This window comes from Bemisia tabaci, chromosome 3 (genome assembly GCF_918797505.1).
Source record: "Bemisia tabaci chromosome 3, PGI_BMITA_v3".
Classification (NCBI taxonomy): domain Eukaryota; kingdom Metazoa; phylum Arthropoda; class Insecta; order Hemiptera; family Aleyrodidae; genus Bemisia; species Bemisia tabaci.
In genome coordinates, this window is record NC_092795.1 from 27,788,636 (window position 1) to 27,803,961 (window position 15,326).

A 15,326-nucleotide genomic window follows, 5' to 3' on the forward strand; every position below is an offset into this window, starting at 1 on the left:
AACAAGCGTGCTTTAAGCACAATCTAAAGGTATAATGACTGGAGGGAAGAATAACCAGTTAAAAGATTAAAGGCATTCGATTATGTTAATGTTAGGTCAACCGAGTAGGTTTGGTGAGAGGAGAAATTTGGGTCAAGTCAGAACAGATAAATTATGTTGGGTTAGGTTGATGTAGATTTATAAAGTTAGGTCCTGTTGATATGTAAAGTTAAGGTAAATTCCTATTGTAACCCTATAAAAGTGAGAAAAATTGCTGTAAGTAAATCCAAGTTCTGGGTTCAGTGTTTGAGCGCGAAGCGGTCAATATTTTGCTCTACTTCATTTAGGCAAGTTCTAACCGATAGAACCCAACATTTGTCATTATAATCGAAGTGTAGACACCACCTGTTAGAAGTACCGATTCTTTTTTTTTTTAAAGTAAATATCGGAAAATCTTGTGATTTCCAAGATTATTTTAAAGTTCTCCTCCTTCTCGTGTAGGCACTACCTTCATCATTTTCCACATTTTCTTTAAAGACCCTCATATTTTTTTATGGAAGCTGCGAAACTCCAGGAGGAATAATTTCAGGGAACTTTGGCACCTTCAGTTCCCCGCAGTGGACCGCAAAAAACCCTGTGTTCTTTCATGGAAAGGCACCCTAATTTAAGTATAGCTTTTAGCTGAAATAGCTGTATTTACGATGATCGATCTGAGCCAAGGAAACCGCCCGCGTTCTCAAAACGCAGCTCACCGCGCTCTCCTATCGAGCAATGTGGTTAAACCACCCGAGCTGAGCACTTATTCGGAAGGGTCCGCCGACGCGCTTCGCTGGGCCCGAGTCTTGTGTTGCGTCCAGATGAACCTATCAAAAATGATGGTTCGAATGTCCGTGAACCTCGCTTTTTTATCGGGCTGGATATCGTCGCGACTCTGGCAGGTACGGCAATTAAGACGCGGAATGCCGCCGCGGAATCGTACGCGGCGGACGACCCGAGCGAGCGAGGCGTCGAGTAAGTTTCCGCTCCGCCGTGCCCGGCAACTAAGCAGCGGAATCGCCTCCAAAATTCCGTCGTGTCCGTCGGCAGTCTCGTCATAAATCAGTATCCGATGATAACTCGCGAGTGTGTGTTTTGCCTTGTTACAAAGTACAATGAACACTCACCACGTTTCATAATCTCCAATATTTTTTACGAGAATACCAACCAATATATCCGTTTGTAAAATTTCTAAAAGTATTATTGAATGAGCAAAAAAATGTTTACAAAAAGGCCAAGATAAACCTCCTATCAACAGTTTCAAATTAACGAATGAAACGTGAGCAGAGAGTTGTAACATTGAAAGCAAATACACGCATTTCTTTTACTTTCAGGCATGATGTTCAAAACAAATTGGTCGATTAGGTTTCTCTATAGATGTAGCAACGTCTAAATAAATTGTTCAGGTGCCGAAAAGCTCTAAAATAGTTAGTTCGTTTTGTTTTTACGGATTTATCTCCTGGAAAAAAGGTGTCATGTTTCTTTTACCTACTTGTGTCGTATTATTTGCACCTGGCACGAGGTAGGAATGCCATCATGCGTTGATATCGTGCTACAAACATATTTTTATTTCATGAATCCAATAATTCATGATGGCCCGCAATTTTCCATTGGTGCTGCCACCGCGATCCACGTGTCTGCAAGTAGACATGAAAAATCATCGAAAACCTCGACGGACGAGGCGGAATCTCCGAGGGATTCCGCTCCGATCTGTTCTCGACAGATCGCCGCGCCGTGACGCCGCGGACTCCGCGGTGTCGCTCCGCTCCTTAGTTGCCGCTCCCATTGAAACGCGCGTAACAGATTTCCCTTGCGTCCGCCGCGTACGATTCCGCGGCGGCATTCCGCGTCTTAATTGCCGTACCTTAAGGCCGTATCTCGATTGCCACGTGAGCCCTATTCTACATATGAGTCCATGCTTTTGGGGCTCACGTGAAAATCGAGATACGCTCTTACGTCAGAGGGAAGACGATATGTGGTCGCGGGTATTTAGTACCAACGCTGGTCTTTTCCTTCAAATTTTGCCCTCTCTATTTTTCACAAACATTATAGTGCGTTAAAATTGCCTTCATTTGGGAACATTCTCCAAGAGCCACTACAAAATCTATAATGTTTAATGCACTATAATGTTTGTGAAAAATAGAGAGGGCAAAATTTGAAGGAAAAGACCAGCGTTGGTACTAAATACCCGCGACCACATATCGTCTTCCCTCTGACGTAAGAGCGTATCTCGATTTTCAAATTTTGCCCTCTCTATTTTTCACAAACATTATAGTGCGTTAAAATTGCCTTCATTTGGGAACATTCTCCAAGAGCCACTACAAAATCTGAACCAGACAAAAATGGCACGTGTTTTCTCTTTAGAATGTTACGTAGGTGACAATTCTCTCCACGGAAAGTTCGGGAATCAACTCCTGAACAAGATAGCAAGAAGTATTTTAACACAAATCATTATGAAAGTTAAATCACACAAGTTATCCTGAGCATCATACAAATGACGCCATTATTTGCATTTTTATCATTTAATCAATGTTGATTGTAAACAAACATTTTTCTTCATGAGTTTCCGATTGATTCATTGTCGTTTTTCAAATTTGGAAAGGAGAACATGCTGCGAAGTATGGTTTCATTATACCTTGTCTGAAGGCCCATTTCATTTCATGCAGATTAATGCACTAACAATCCTGTTTTGAAATGTTTCTTCATGTAGAGCGCACTTTGCATGCATATATGCATGCAAACTTAGGACGAATCTAACTATCACATAAAATCCACCAATAAAGTCAAAAACCTGACATAAACCAGTGTAGCAGTACAGTTGTTTTCAACCAAATGATACAACTATTTTAACTCTCTGGTCGTGGTAGAAGTATCGCAAGATTTGAAGGCGTTTCATGCCAGAGCGTGACGGCAGGACACAATTTCGTCAGTGCCGTATTTTATAGCGATAGATTTTCATAATACTAACTATCGTCTGTGAACATGAACACTGATGACGTACATATTCATCACATAACGTCATTTTTAACGTACACCCGTTACTGTTTCTTAATCTTCATGTTTAAAAATCTCAACTCAAACATTTCTTCAATAAAAGAAAAAATAAATCAATATTTCTGAGAATTTTCACATGCCAAAAAGAACCACATGCTATAGGATTGCGTGCAACATAGTTCCTTTTAGCATGAACACATTCAATTTTTCCACAGTTTACTTTAGTTCCCAGCCTCGCAGAGCCCCGTTGTATCCTCCGGAAAATCGAGTTAAACCTACGCACAGTGGAACAAGCTTTTGGGATAGAGCGGACACGAAAAATTAAAATTGCAAATTTTGATGTCAATTTTGTCACATAATAAATTTTAATGGGTATTCTTTGAAGGAAATAATACAAAGCAACCAATTGATACATTTTTAAATGTATACTTTTCCTAGTGATTGTTCGGGATCCTCTCAAAAGTGCATACATGATTATACCCGGTGTTACGGCTGCTTCGAACACGCACTGGAAAAAAAACACATTGGATCTAGAGTCCAGACTCTTGAAAACATTGACAAGAATAAATACTCTTGATTCAATCGGATTTTTGCTTGAATCAAAACGAAATCCGCTTAAATTAAGAGGCTTGGTTCTTGATTTAAGGTAGATTCTGATTGAATCAAGAGTACTTTTTCTTGTCGATGTTTTTAAGAGTCTGGACTCTAGATCCAATGTGGTTTTTTTTTCCAGTGCGTCCCGCCTACAGGGGAATGAGCTTTTGTGAGGATCAGATTTGAAATTTTGGACTAAAACTGCAAATTTTGATGTTTATACTGTGACATTCTTCATTTTTAGGGGTCTTTTTTTTGTAGAAATTTCACGAAGAAACCAATGCAACTATTTTAAAACTTCCATGTTTTGCAGTAACGAAGCTCTTGGTTTTTTGGTCGAGGTCTCCCATTGACCCGCACCATTGTGCGGCGAGCACGGTTGGTTCTCCGCAAACTTAGGAAAACCGCGGGATCATTTAAAAGGATCGGCGAAGACTCGGCGAATATTGCGAGGACCCGTCGGCCGACACAGGTGGGAATTGTGTAAAGAACCGAGTTGAGTAAAACCCGCCGCGGAATTCCGAGCACGTACGTTTCGCGAGCAGGTGACGACACCGAGTTCAATCTAGAATGAAAAACTCCAGGGATGTCGCGCGCCCCCCGGCTCCGGGCGTGCGAATTGTGAGGTTAGGCAAACCGCGTGACGCTAATAAACAGCCCCCCCGCCCCCCTCTCCGGCCTTGCTTCTCGGGAGAAACCGCATAGCTTCCATGGGAGTTTAGTGTAGATGCGTGGGTCTTCCTTTAGCAAACGATCCAGTTATCTATGATCTTAGTTCAACAAAAATATTCGAGCAATTTTGCAATTCAGTGCAATTGAATTACAATGTTTTTGCCTTGAAAGTGCATTAATGTTACATTATTTGGTTAGTAAATGCCAATTCTAAACGGTCGATAAAGTGATCCCCTTGTGTGTGTGACAAAGGGAGGCAATTTTCAATTTTTTACATTTATTTGCACAAAAATATATGAAAAAAAAAATACGCTTTTAGTCGTATAGCATGTCTTTGAAAAGCTTAGTTGAACTGTAAAAATACAAAAACTTAACTAATGCAGTTTTCAATGAAAAATGCCCTTGTCTTTAGTAGCCCTGTCAAATATATGTAGTAAACAGACAACTTTTACAGAACTTCTAAGAATATCAATATTTTCGCAATTTAATTCCAATTCATTGCAAACTGTGAAACTTGGGCCCCTTTACGAATGGTACGTCAAATTAACAATGGTGCCCTCCGTCTGTTATAAATATGAAACCACGTGATGGAATAACAGGTTTCCATGCAATAATATCATTAGTCCATGTAATATATATTGTGTGTGTTCTATGACACTTAGGTCAAGGTTGTTTCCTTCAAATTGTTCATCTTTTCCTCTTTTTTCTCCCTCTTATTTTTCCTCTTCTCCATAGCCTACGCCCTTCAATTCGGAGGAAGGGGGTGGTCTGAAAAATCCGAGATGCCATCTAATTTTTGACGAAGAAGCTCAATTTTCCAGTCATCACGCTGGAAATGAGAGTAATATAGTCATGCATGCCGGCCGGTCAAGTGAGATAAAATGAATGCTCGAATCCAGCGTTACGCAGCGTAAGCAGTAAAAGTCCGCGTTGTTTTTATTGTCCTTCCTTCAGCTCTCCTCGATGCGGCCTTTTCCGCGTCCAAATCCTGAGTCAGTACTGTTTATCGGGATCCGGCGCGAACAATGCCGCACAGTGAAACGATTCAGTGGGGGAGGTTGGACACATTGTGGGAACTTCAAATGCTTAAATCTTCAGTAATTCAGAACGTATAGGTTTAATTCGACTGCATTGTGCAATTTGGAACTATAAATTCTGGCCCGGTATAAAAACAACGTATGTGCCATTAGTTTCCCTATGCACATAAGTGTTTTTCCAGAAGAGCCAGAATTTATAGTTCCAAATTGCAAAATGCAGTCCAATTGAGGCTCCATTGATTTTCTAAGGAAAGCTCCCTTTGTGGAGCACTCGACTGTTTAATCAGGGTTGCCACAGTCAGGGAATACCGGGAATGCCAGGGAAAATGACAAAAATATCAGGGAAAATGTGTTAAATCACATTTGCCTTCTAGATGAGTTTGAGGTTTCGAACAACAAGTTTTGCCTAAAAACTATTTTCAATGGACAACTACACAAGGTACGAATTAAAGGATTCTGATACATGTTTCTTAACCAAAATTTCACGTAGAACACGATTCGCACAACGAAAATGACTGGAACCAACTCCTAACGAAGATATTAACGTTATTATTTCACATTGGTTACAAGGAATTTGAACTGTCTGCTCACAAGAAACTCAAAGCTCTACGCGAGTCAAATCGCGCACTACAACGGTTTCAGCAAGCTTCTCAATCGAGCAATGTTCATTCCCACCATGTGTTGTTCAAACTATTAGCAATTTGCTATACCTGAGCCAAAGCGTCAAGATTGAGGTTGCCAGATTTTTATATAGCAGAGACTGTCATGATAACGTTTAGCGCGCGATGTGAATCACGCAGATCATTGAGTTTTCATGAGCGGGTGGTTTGAATTAACGCATCAAGAATCATTAAATATCTTCGCACGGAGTTTATTTCGGTAATTTTCGTTGTGCGTATCGTGTTTTACGTGAAATTTTGATTTAGAAACATGTATCAGAATGCTGAAATTCGTACTTTGTCTAGTGGTCCATTATGTCTTCTTAACTACCTGTCATGTCTCCAATTCTCAGGGAATTTCACACTTTGTTTGGGAAATCAGGGAGCTTCATTTTCTAAATTCTATGGCAACCCTGTAATGATTCAACAATCAAAATTTGCAGTTTTAGTGGAAAAATTCACGGCCTCTCTTTCAAAAGCTAGAGCCTTTGTGCGCCGCACGTTTCTGAAGCAGGCGCGGCACCAGAAATAATCATAAATATCCCGGACTTTCGGCAGGATCCCGAATAAAAACCAGGATCCCGGGCACATTAATTCTGCTTTTCGTCGAACAAATTCGCACCGAATAAAGCCGGCTTTCCGATGGGTAAGCCTCCTCGTTATTAGATTCGGGTGACCAATAACTCCTCGCCGTTTTTTCCATCGCTGGTGCCCTCTCCCGAAACTTTTCAGTGGTTTCCCGGACCTTCCTCCTTTTTTTTTTTTCTTTTTCATATGTTTATATTCGACTGGATTGACGGAAAAACCTCGTATCCTTCCAGTTATTGCTGATTTTAAGTGACAGAAAAAGCATTAAAGAATAGATGTATACATTTATTTTTTTAGGGAATCTCTTGATTTAATCACCACATCAAATCTAACAATAAGCTAAATACGTGAGAAATGTATCAGTGTATGAGTGTAAAGCTCATGATGCGACTATTTTAACTCTCCGGTCGTGGTAGAAGTATCACACGATTTGAAGGCGTTTCGTGTGGGAGCTCGACGGCGAGGCACAACCTTGCCAGGAACTCCCGCAATTTCGCGGTAGATTTTTAGTTTAAGGATTGTGTTTTTCGTTCGTAAACATTTTCATTACATGACGTCATTCTCAACGCACACTCATGATTGTTATACAGGAGGGAGCAAGGAGAACCCCATTCTTCCTATAAGATTTTAAATGATTCACTTTTTCCGTGTGACCTAGCACTATTATCAACCCAATTTCAATAGACTCGAATTTTTCGTCTTCCGTTACGAGGACAGAGAAGAGAGAAAAAGTTTACAAAAACGAGAAGAAAATAGCCACATAATTTTTCAAAATACTTATCACTTAGTGTCTTGATAACGCATGCACGCTCTTGTATTGTGCAAACTTTGTTCAACTCAGCGGATATTTCAACTGGTCATGAAATATCATACATAAATTATCTCAGTTCGAAAAATTGCTTTTAAATTACGGCAGTATTATGTACCTGTATCGTTACCCCCCCCCCCCCCCTCTATCCACCACAATCTTTTTCTAATTTATTTCCTTAGTTTTCGCCTTTCTAGAGCATTCAGCTAGCGGTTGGCCGTTACTGCAGGATTTGGGCTTTACTAAATGGATCCCAATAGTAATAATTACTCAAGTGCAATGATTTAAATTCAGTCCTTCGGTCCTCTTTGAAAAACGGAAATAACGCCAATTTCACCGGTAAATGACGCTAATGCACTTTTCTAATGTCTCATTTCCATGATGCTACTTTCGTTCATCTCCTCCCATTTTTCTCCTCGAGTTGAGTTTCTTTTGTGAGAGATGTGAGTTCAGTGAAGCTCGGTTCACCGAAGTGAAAATCGGGTTCGAGGAGCCGGCCCCGTCGGAAAAAAGCAACAAAGCAAAGTTATCTTTGAGGCTCGAAAAAGTTCTCCGTTGAGACCCCAGCGAGAGTCAATTTACAAGCACTTAAGACGTAATTTGCCTTCGTTCTTGGCGAAAGGAGAGAATTCCCCAAGAAAAAAATCCTTTCTATTCGGAATTAATTTTTCTTGAGGCAGATCTCTGAGGATCCCCCTGTTATATCAGCAAATATATTTTTATGAGTGCACTTCGTTGCAGGGGTATGTATAATTTCTTGATTGGATCATTTATACTTTACTTAATGAGATCCGGGTTCAGGAGATTTGATAATGCTAGTTGACTAGTTAACCTATGCAACGGTCGGAAGATGGGTGAAGTATCAAATTTTACAAATTGCAACGAAGCTATGTATTTTTTCGCTCGTTTGCCCTCTAGTCTGCTGAATTTAAGTGAAAATTTTAATATTTCCGATCATTTTATTTCATTAATTCCACACTACGACTTTTGCACTTATGAAAGATGTCTGCTAATTTGATTTGTGTTGGAAAAAAAATTCGATTACGTTACCCCTGTAATATTTAAAATCATCACATTGTTATATTTTCCTGCGAGGAGCGAAGGATCCGACTGAACTTAAACATCCATTCTCACCATTAAAATATAATTTTTCTCATCGAAATGCTACTAACCAGACTAATTGATTTCTTTTCTTTTGTTGCAGGTAAACATGTTAATCTGACTTATTTAAACAGAATGTGAACATGATTCAACCGTAAGTTCTAAGCTTCACCATTATTTTCAACACAGATAAGAGAACAAAAATTTGCTACCGGTGTAATTGTTGATTATTGAATTAGTAGATATTAAACCCTAACATGTCCGTTTCCTGTACTTGCCCTAGGGAACTTCAAGGAATTATTCAGGGATTCCTGGGATAATTGATGTGTTTTAACATCGACCAATTCATTCGCTTGTTCTCGTTTCTCTTTAATTTATTTTATTAATTTTCACCAAAGTTTTAGCCAAATTTGAATTACTCTGCTCTTACCACTCATTTGCAGCGCATTTTTTTCTTCACGCAGAAAAATTAAAAAATCAAGGGAATCATTTTCAATAGCGATCGCAAAGTAGTTGTGCAGGAACGAAGTAGGTGCACCGATTTGTTCATCCCCGTTGGGGGAAAAAACAGAGCGTTTCCAGAATCTAATTAAGTTTTCTCGCATTTTTCGCCTCTTTTCACTGTAATTTTTACCATAAATATGAACGGAGTCTAATTAAAACAGAGAAGTGTGTCACGCACCCCTGTCCTCCCTTCGTCTCGTCTCGAAAGCCGTCGGCACGATGTTGCAAGCAAGTGCACAAAAATATGGCCTCACTGCTTGATCAAGAATGAACTTTAGATAGTGCTAGAAATCAAGCATAGAAACAAACATATTTTTTTTTTTTTTTTTTTTTTTGGGTGAGGGGAAAAATTCGAACCAGTGCCCCCATCACAGGGGTCACCGAGGCCTAGAAACAAACATATCTCATCAAAATTTCACGGGAAACAAGATGGAAGTGCTGATAAATTTCTATCCAAAATTGCAAGTGAGGATTCAACGTATTTTAAGTTCTTATTCAACTTTTCTCTCGCATCGAAAAAAGAAGGCTTGATGATTTCGACACAGCTAACCTAAATAAGGCTGCTCACCAACAATTCGGTTTTGTTTATCATCTTATACCGTTCCATCAACATACTCCGGAAGTACCGTGAAAGTACGGAAAATATACGAATAGCCCGGAATTGTTCTTGCTTTGCGCGCTGATTTAAGCAGTCAGATAGAAAAATATTCAAGAAGCAAATCCGCCTGCGTGACGAAAAGAAACAAGAGCCAATTTGAAATGAGCAGCCAAGGTTTGCGTATTACATAAATTATTTCACATGTAAGGCGCTTAAAAGTATTGTATAAGCGGCTAGTTTTTCTCCCAGAATAGGTACTTAATTTTCTTTACTATCGGTTAGAAAGAGAACCGTAAAAAGTCGGTTAATTTTATAGAATGCTGCTAATGGTTTTTTTTTTTTTTTTTTTTTTTTTTTTTTTTTTTTTTTTTTTTTTTGGTAATAAAACTTGTATGTATTTACACGCTTTTCAACGCGTTTATGCTTTTTATTTTCGTCCATTTTCTGGAAAACTAATTCCTTCCCAAGAAAGGAGAATTTACATCTCGACCAGACAACAAGGGTCAAGAGACGAGAGGACTCGGCCAGAATGTAATAATAGAGTTACATAAATTTCAGGGACAAATAGGGTCAGCCTCGTCGTGGCGCTAGGGTCGAGAAGGACACCCTTCCAGTGAGGTGGGATCTGAAATTTCAGGTGCACCGTCTTGCCGCCCTCTTGAACGTAAATTAACACCCTCGAGCCAAGGCAATGCATGAGCCTTAGCTTGTGGAAATGGGAAAATAAGAGCATAAGCTCCGCACAGTTAACGCAAGCAATTAGCGTTCTAAATAAAGGTTCTATTCGTGTAGGTATACGTACTCAAAAAAGACCTTCAAACGAGTCTCGAAAAAGAAAAATATCAGTTGTACGTCAGAAATAGGCCTTTGCGAGGGATTACGATGACTTACTAAGAGAAAAAATTTAAACTACCAAAGAAACAATTGTTTGAGTCTGACAAATTTTGAAGTAGGTAAAAATGTACTTTAAGGTTTTCAAAACCAGAAAAATTTGCTCCCCCATGTTTGTAATTTTTTACGGAGACAAATCGTTGTAATCCATTGCATGGGTCACTTGCAATATTTTACTCGAGACACACTAAAACTCTTATTTTTATCATGTTATATGTGTTGAAGATCTCCATGAACCTCTTCTAAGTTCGATGTAAACCATTCTAGGCATCCTAGAAAATGAAGTGTTCTGTCTTTGCCAGTAGTACCGCGGCATTACAGGGGGTGGGGATGTAGAGCGAAGCGTCACGTAACGAGTTGTAGTGATTTTTTTTTTTTTCGAGTCTCTGTAGAATTTTTCCTAAGTCGTCTTCAGAAGTTTTTAAGAATCTCGAAAATATTCTCTACATTTTTTGCATTTTTCCTCACTTAATAGAGACGCCAATACATACATACAGCCGCTTTTATAGCGCAGCCTCGCGCTCTGCGACGCCCAATCGCCATTGCCTTCTATCCTCCCAGAGATCATCAGGCAATTGGCACCTTCTGATCTCCTCCTCCACCCCTTGTCGCCAACCTTTCACAGGACGTCCACGCCGTCGCCTTCCGGGAAGAACCCAATCGAAAACCTGCTTGGGCAACCGATCGTCTGCCATCATTCGCACATGATAGAGACACCAATTCGTTCAGTTAATGTAAGGTAACATTTAGACTATTTTTTATCGTAATTGGAGAGAGGAGGTCCGGGCGAGTGTGACGTAATTTTTTAGGGGAGCCTATCACAGCGTTACGGAGCGGTACAGGGGGTGGGGTGGGAGTGTCAAAAAGCCTCAAATTTAGCGTTACGTACTTTATGGACGGCCCCTAAGCAGACCGTCTTAGAATTCCGGCTCTATTTTCCGACATGGAGGAGGATCGCGTCCTGTGCGGCGTTATTAAGCGCGGTGCAATTCATCGCGAGCTGAAATTATGCTGGAAATTATCCCGAAACCTCGACGCGCGGGCTCCGCGAACATGATTAATGCCTCCGCGCGCGGCGCAGCCCGGTCTCCTTGCACTCACGCGCGCCCAAGAAAAATAATTAATCGATCCGCGGCATCGGTTTCCACACGTGCCTTTCCACCGGATCGATCCTCGAATCCCCATCGAATGCCCTCGATCGATATATAGCATTGCTAAGATAGAGATTTATCGAACGAGAACGATTCGACTATCGAAACTGAAAAGCGAAAGAAAACCCCCGATGGAGTGGCCCGGCCTCGCAAGATGAATCGCGGGTAATTTAAATCTTTTGACGAGCCGGGATTTATAAAGACGCGCTTAATAGAGTGTTATTGAATCATCGATTCACCTTTTGCATACTGCCGTGCTAAAGAAGAACGCCGTATGAAAATTCCAGAGTTGCCAAATTTCTCTGAAGAAATGTTTATTTTCGAGGAAAGTTATGAATACTTTTCCTTGACATTTTCAGAAAATTTAGGGCATTTTCTGAACATAATTATCTGAGAAATCGGAAGAAAAATATTCCCCAATTTTTCTGCAAATAAATGATTTGTCACAGGAAGTTTGGCAACGCTAGAAGGCTCATACGGCGTTCCTCCTTAGCATGGTAGCATAGCACTCGAAGACTAGAGTGAATGATGGTGGAAGGGTTGGAATATCGTGAGCCCTGAGGATCTGAGGATGATGTTTAATTCAGGGTTCACGAGTTTCGGGCTTTCGAATCACTTTTCACTCCACTTTTCCTCCGATTTGTTGGGAAGGAAATTTACTCCCCATCTCCCCCCGCGCTCCAAAGGGATCTTTTCAGAGCTTGGCATGTGGGGCAGAGTACAAAATCAACAAGGCATCACTGACATTCGTATTTATGGTCGTTTTCTGAGGTCGCACTTAATTTCAGCTGACATCTGAATTTGATCACTGTTGTGAAGTGAACCGAGCCGCATTATCAAAAAATGATCAAGTCCTTGTAAGCAGTCAACCTACTTTCATTCCAGATTGAGGTGCACTAGGAAAATAAGTTCAGTCGTGTGAGTCGTCATGCGGTTGTCGACTTCTTTAGTGTTTGAGAGCTTCTAATCAAAATATTGACAGTTTAACTCAGATAAACCAGTGGGATCATCGTCTTTTCTTCAGTTTTTTGTACGGAAATAAAAGTTTGAAAATTGACTCTCACAAAGGAGTTCATTGATTTGCCTTTACAAAAAATTAAAAGTTCCGAAGAAAATTTTTTTGCAGGTTTTGAATATTTTATGGTAGGCTCGTACCTGCATAGGCGGATTGAAGGGGGTCTGTGCCCCTGACGAAATTCACTCACAATGCACATTACATACTTTGAAATGTCGAAAATTTCCCGGGAGAGGCCCCCGGACCCCCCATCCGCCCCCCTCATTCGAAGTGTCTAGATCCGCCTGTGCGTTTTTGCTTTGAAGTTTTCCAAAATCATAAAGTTTTTTTCTCAGTATTTTTTATTTTTTGGATTTGCAAATCATTAATATCTCTCACAATCGTATATTTCTGAAGCTAAACTGCTGAATGTAACCCGAGACTCGTTGAAATTTGTCCATTCTATAATATTAGGTTTTTCTCATAAGTTTTCAACAAAATTTCCCATCAATATTCAAAAAGACGACTTTTTCTTCTGTTTTCCCTTGATTTTTGACTTTTGGCCCCTCAATATGTTCCCTCCTTCCACATTTTTGGAGCCTTCCCACATTTTCATGCGCCCGGACGGGCGCGTAATGGGGCATTTTCTACACTCCTAGAGTTCACAGCGACATAAGCAACAAATTTTGAATTTCATACCAAATATTTGACCATCCAACGAAACATCGGGAAAATGCCTGATTTTGCTATTAACCCGCAACATCTAAGGAAGAACGCTGTATGAACATTCGAAAGTTGTCACATTTCCTTGAATAAAATGTTCATTTTTGAGAAAAGTTATGAATATTTTTCCTTGAAATTTTCAGGAGCTTTAGATGAAGTTGCAAGCTATATTATCTGAAAAATTGGAAAGAAAATATTCATGAGTTTACCAGGAAGTTCTTGTTTTATCAAAGGAAATTTGGCAACGCCTGAAGGTTCATACGGCGTTCTTCCTCAGTGCGGCAGTAGCAGCAGGCAGGAGCACGATCAGTGATTAAAATCCGACAAATCCAGAGAGGCACACGGCACGGCCGGCGAAAGTCTTCGGGCGTGCTTACAATCAACGAGAAATGATGCGGTAATAATTCGGTTGCAGGCGCATCCGAACGTTGCAACGCGGCGGAGCCCCCGCGAAACATCCCCCGGGAGAAAAACCCCTAAAAATCCGAGGCTCGGCAACGCCGCAAGGGCCGAAACTTTGACGATAATGCCTGTCGTCAACGAAGCGATAAATTCGGTAAGCGTTTAATCAAGCGATAATTCGATTCGTTCCGAAACTTCGGGCGCGACCATCCGCGGGGCGGGGGGAGGGGGAGGCAGAGGACAGAGCTGTAATTATACTCGAGGAGCCGAGTCTAGACGTCACTGGAAACGAGGCGTCTTGCTTTATCTTATTAATTAGTGTCATTATCAATTATTTTCGGCTGAATTTCAGCCACCCGCTTTCCAGCCGCCGCCGCTGCCGCCGTTCAAAGGGATCGGCGTTCTCGAGGGACGCTTGATTCGGAAGCGGTGGCGGGGAGGGGGTCTTTGACCCGCAATGTGACCTGGAATCAGGACTGCTAGCTAGGAGTGGAAATGATAGATGTTGATGTGGAAATGAAGTAGATTATTCAAAACAAATGTATGGAGCATTTGAGTCTTTCAAGTGAGAAAGAGTTTGCGCAGATTCTACTCGGCCCTAATACCTGAAAATTTGAAAAGCGGAGAGCATGGAGGTGCCTAAATCCCTCGATGTCAACGGACCATAAACACAGTCTAAAGTTGGCTGAAGGTGCTACACATGAAGCCATAAAACCAGCAGAACAGAAGAGGAAGAATAAGAAAAAAGAGTTTTTGTGGTTAGTTTTGTTACTTGCAAATGTTTGCTTACCTCTGCCACTGCGCCTAGCATACAGGTACCTTGATGAGTAACATCGGTAAAACCTAGGCCTCTAACTTTTCGCAGCAGCGGGCTAATTGTTGGAATTGATAGGCTAAGTAATAGACAAAGAAGACATAGGGAGTATGGAGCAACCTTATTGGTTGAAATAGCTGGTTTCTATAGACTTAGAGAGGAAGTGATGGACTAAGTATCGGGTCTCCCTTGGGTTTTCGTCTGTAAGTCTAATACCTACGTCCTTCGTCCATTGCAACCACCCTCTTCCACTAATAGGATCCCTCCATATCCCTGTCGTCCTCTTTGTGTATAACTTTGTCTGCCAAGTTCAAAAATTAGCCCGCTGGTCAACTGAATTTTAACAACCGCTATGAGCGAGAGAAAAATGCGCTTTTATGCATTCACGAAGTAGGAGGATCTTTAATCATTCTTAAAAGTTCGACTTCATCAATTGCCTCAAAGATAATACTACTCGAAGACTCAGCCAACCTTTTCTAACGAGCATCCTTGAATTCTCTTTCAAGGAAGTTGGACGGAACTTTACATGCAACTATTCGTGCCCAGCGGCCGTTTGCGTTGTATACAAACTTGAAGACACTCCCTCTTTTTTCAGTTCTTGCAGCTATTTTCTGCGCATCGTAGGCCCCTATTGCTCCGCGACACCTTATCGCGACTCGTGTCTATCTAACTTCTAACCAGAGGTCGTTCGACAAATCTAATCTTTAAATGTAATTTCCAATGCCACCAATCCAATCCAGCAAATCCTTTGCTTTTTCCTTCAAGAGGAATCGAATCCAAT

The 15,326-nt window shown here is 40.9% G+C and overlaps 1 protein-coding gene across 10 annotated transcripts in view; it reads left to right on the plus strand.

Moving 5' to 3' along the window:
- LOC109031066 (Ig-like and fibronectin type-III domain-containing protein 1) overlaps positions 1-15,326 on the plus strand; it is a 415,859-nt gene that overhangs the window by 310,243 nt on the left and 90,290 nt on the right. The gene's annotated exons all lie outside the window — the stretch shown is intronic.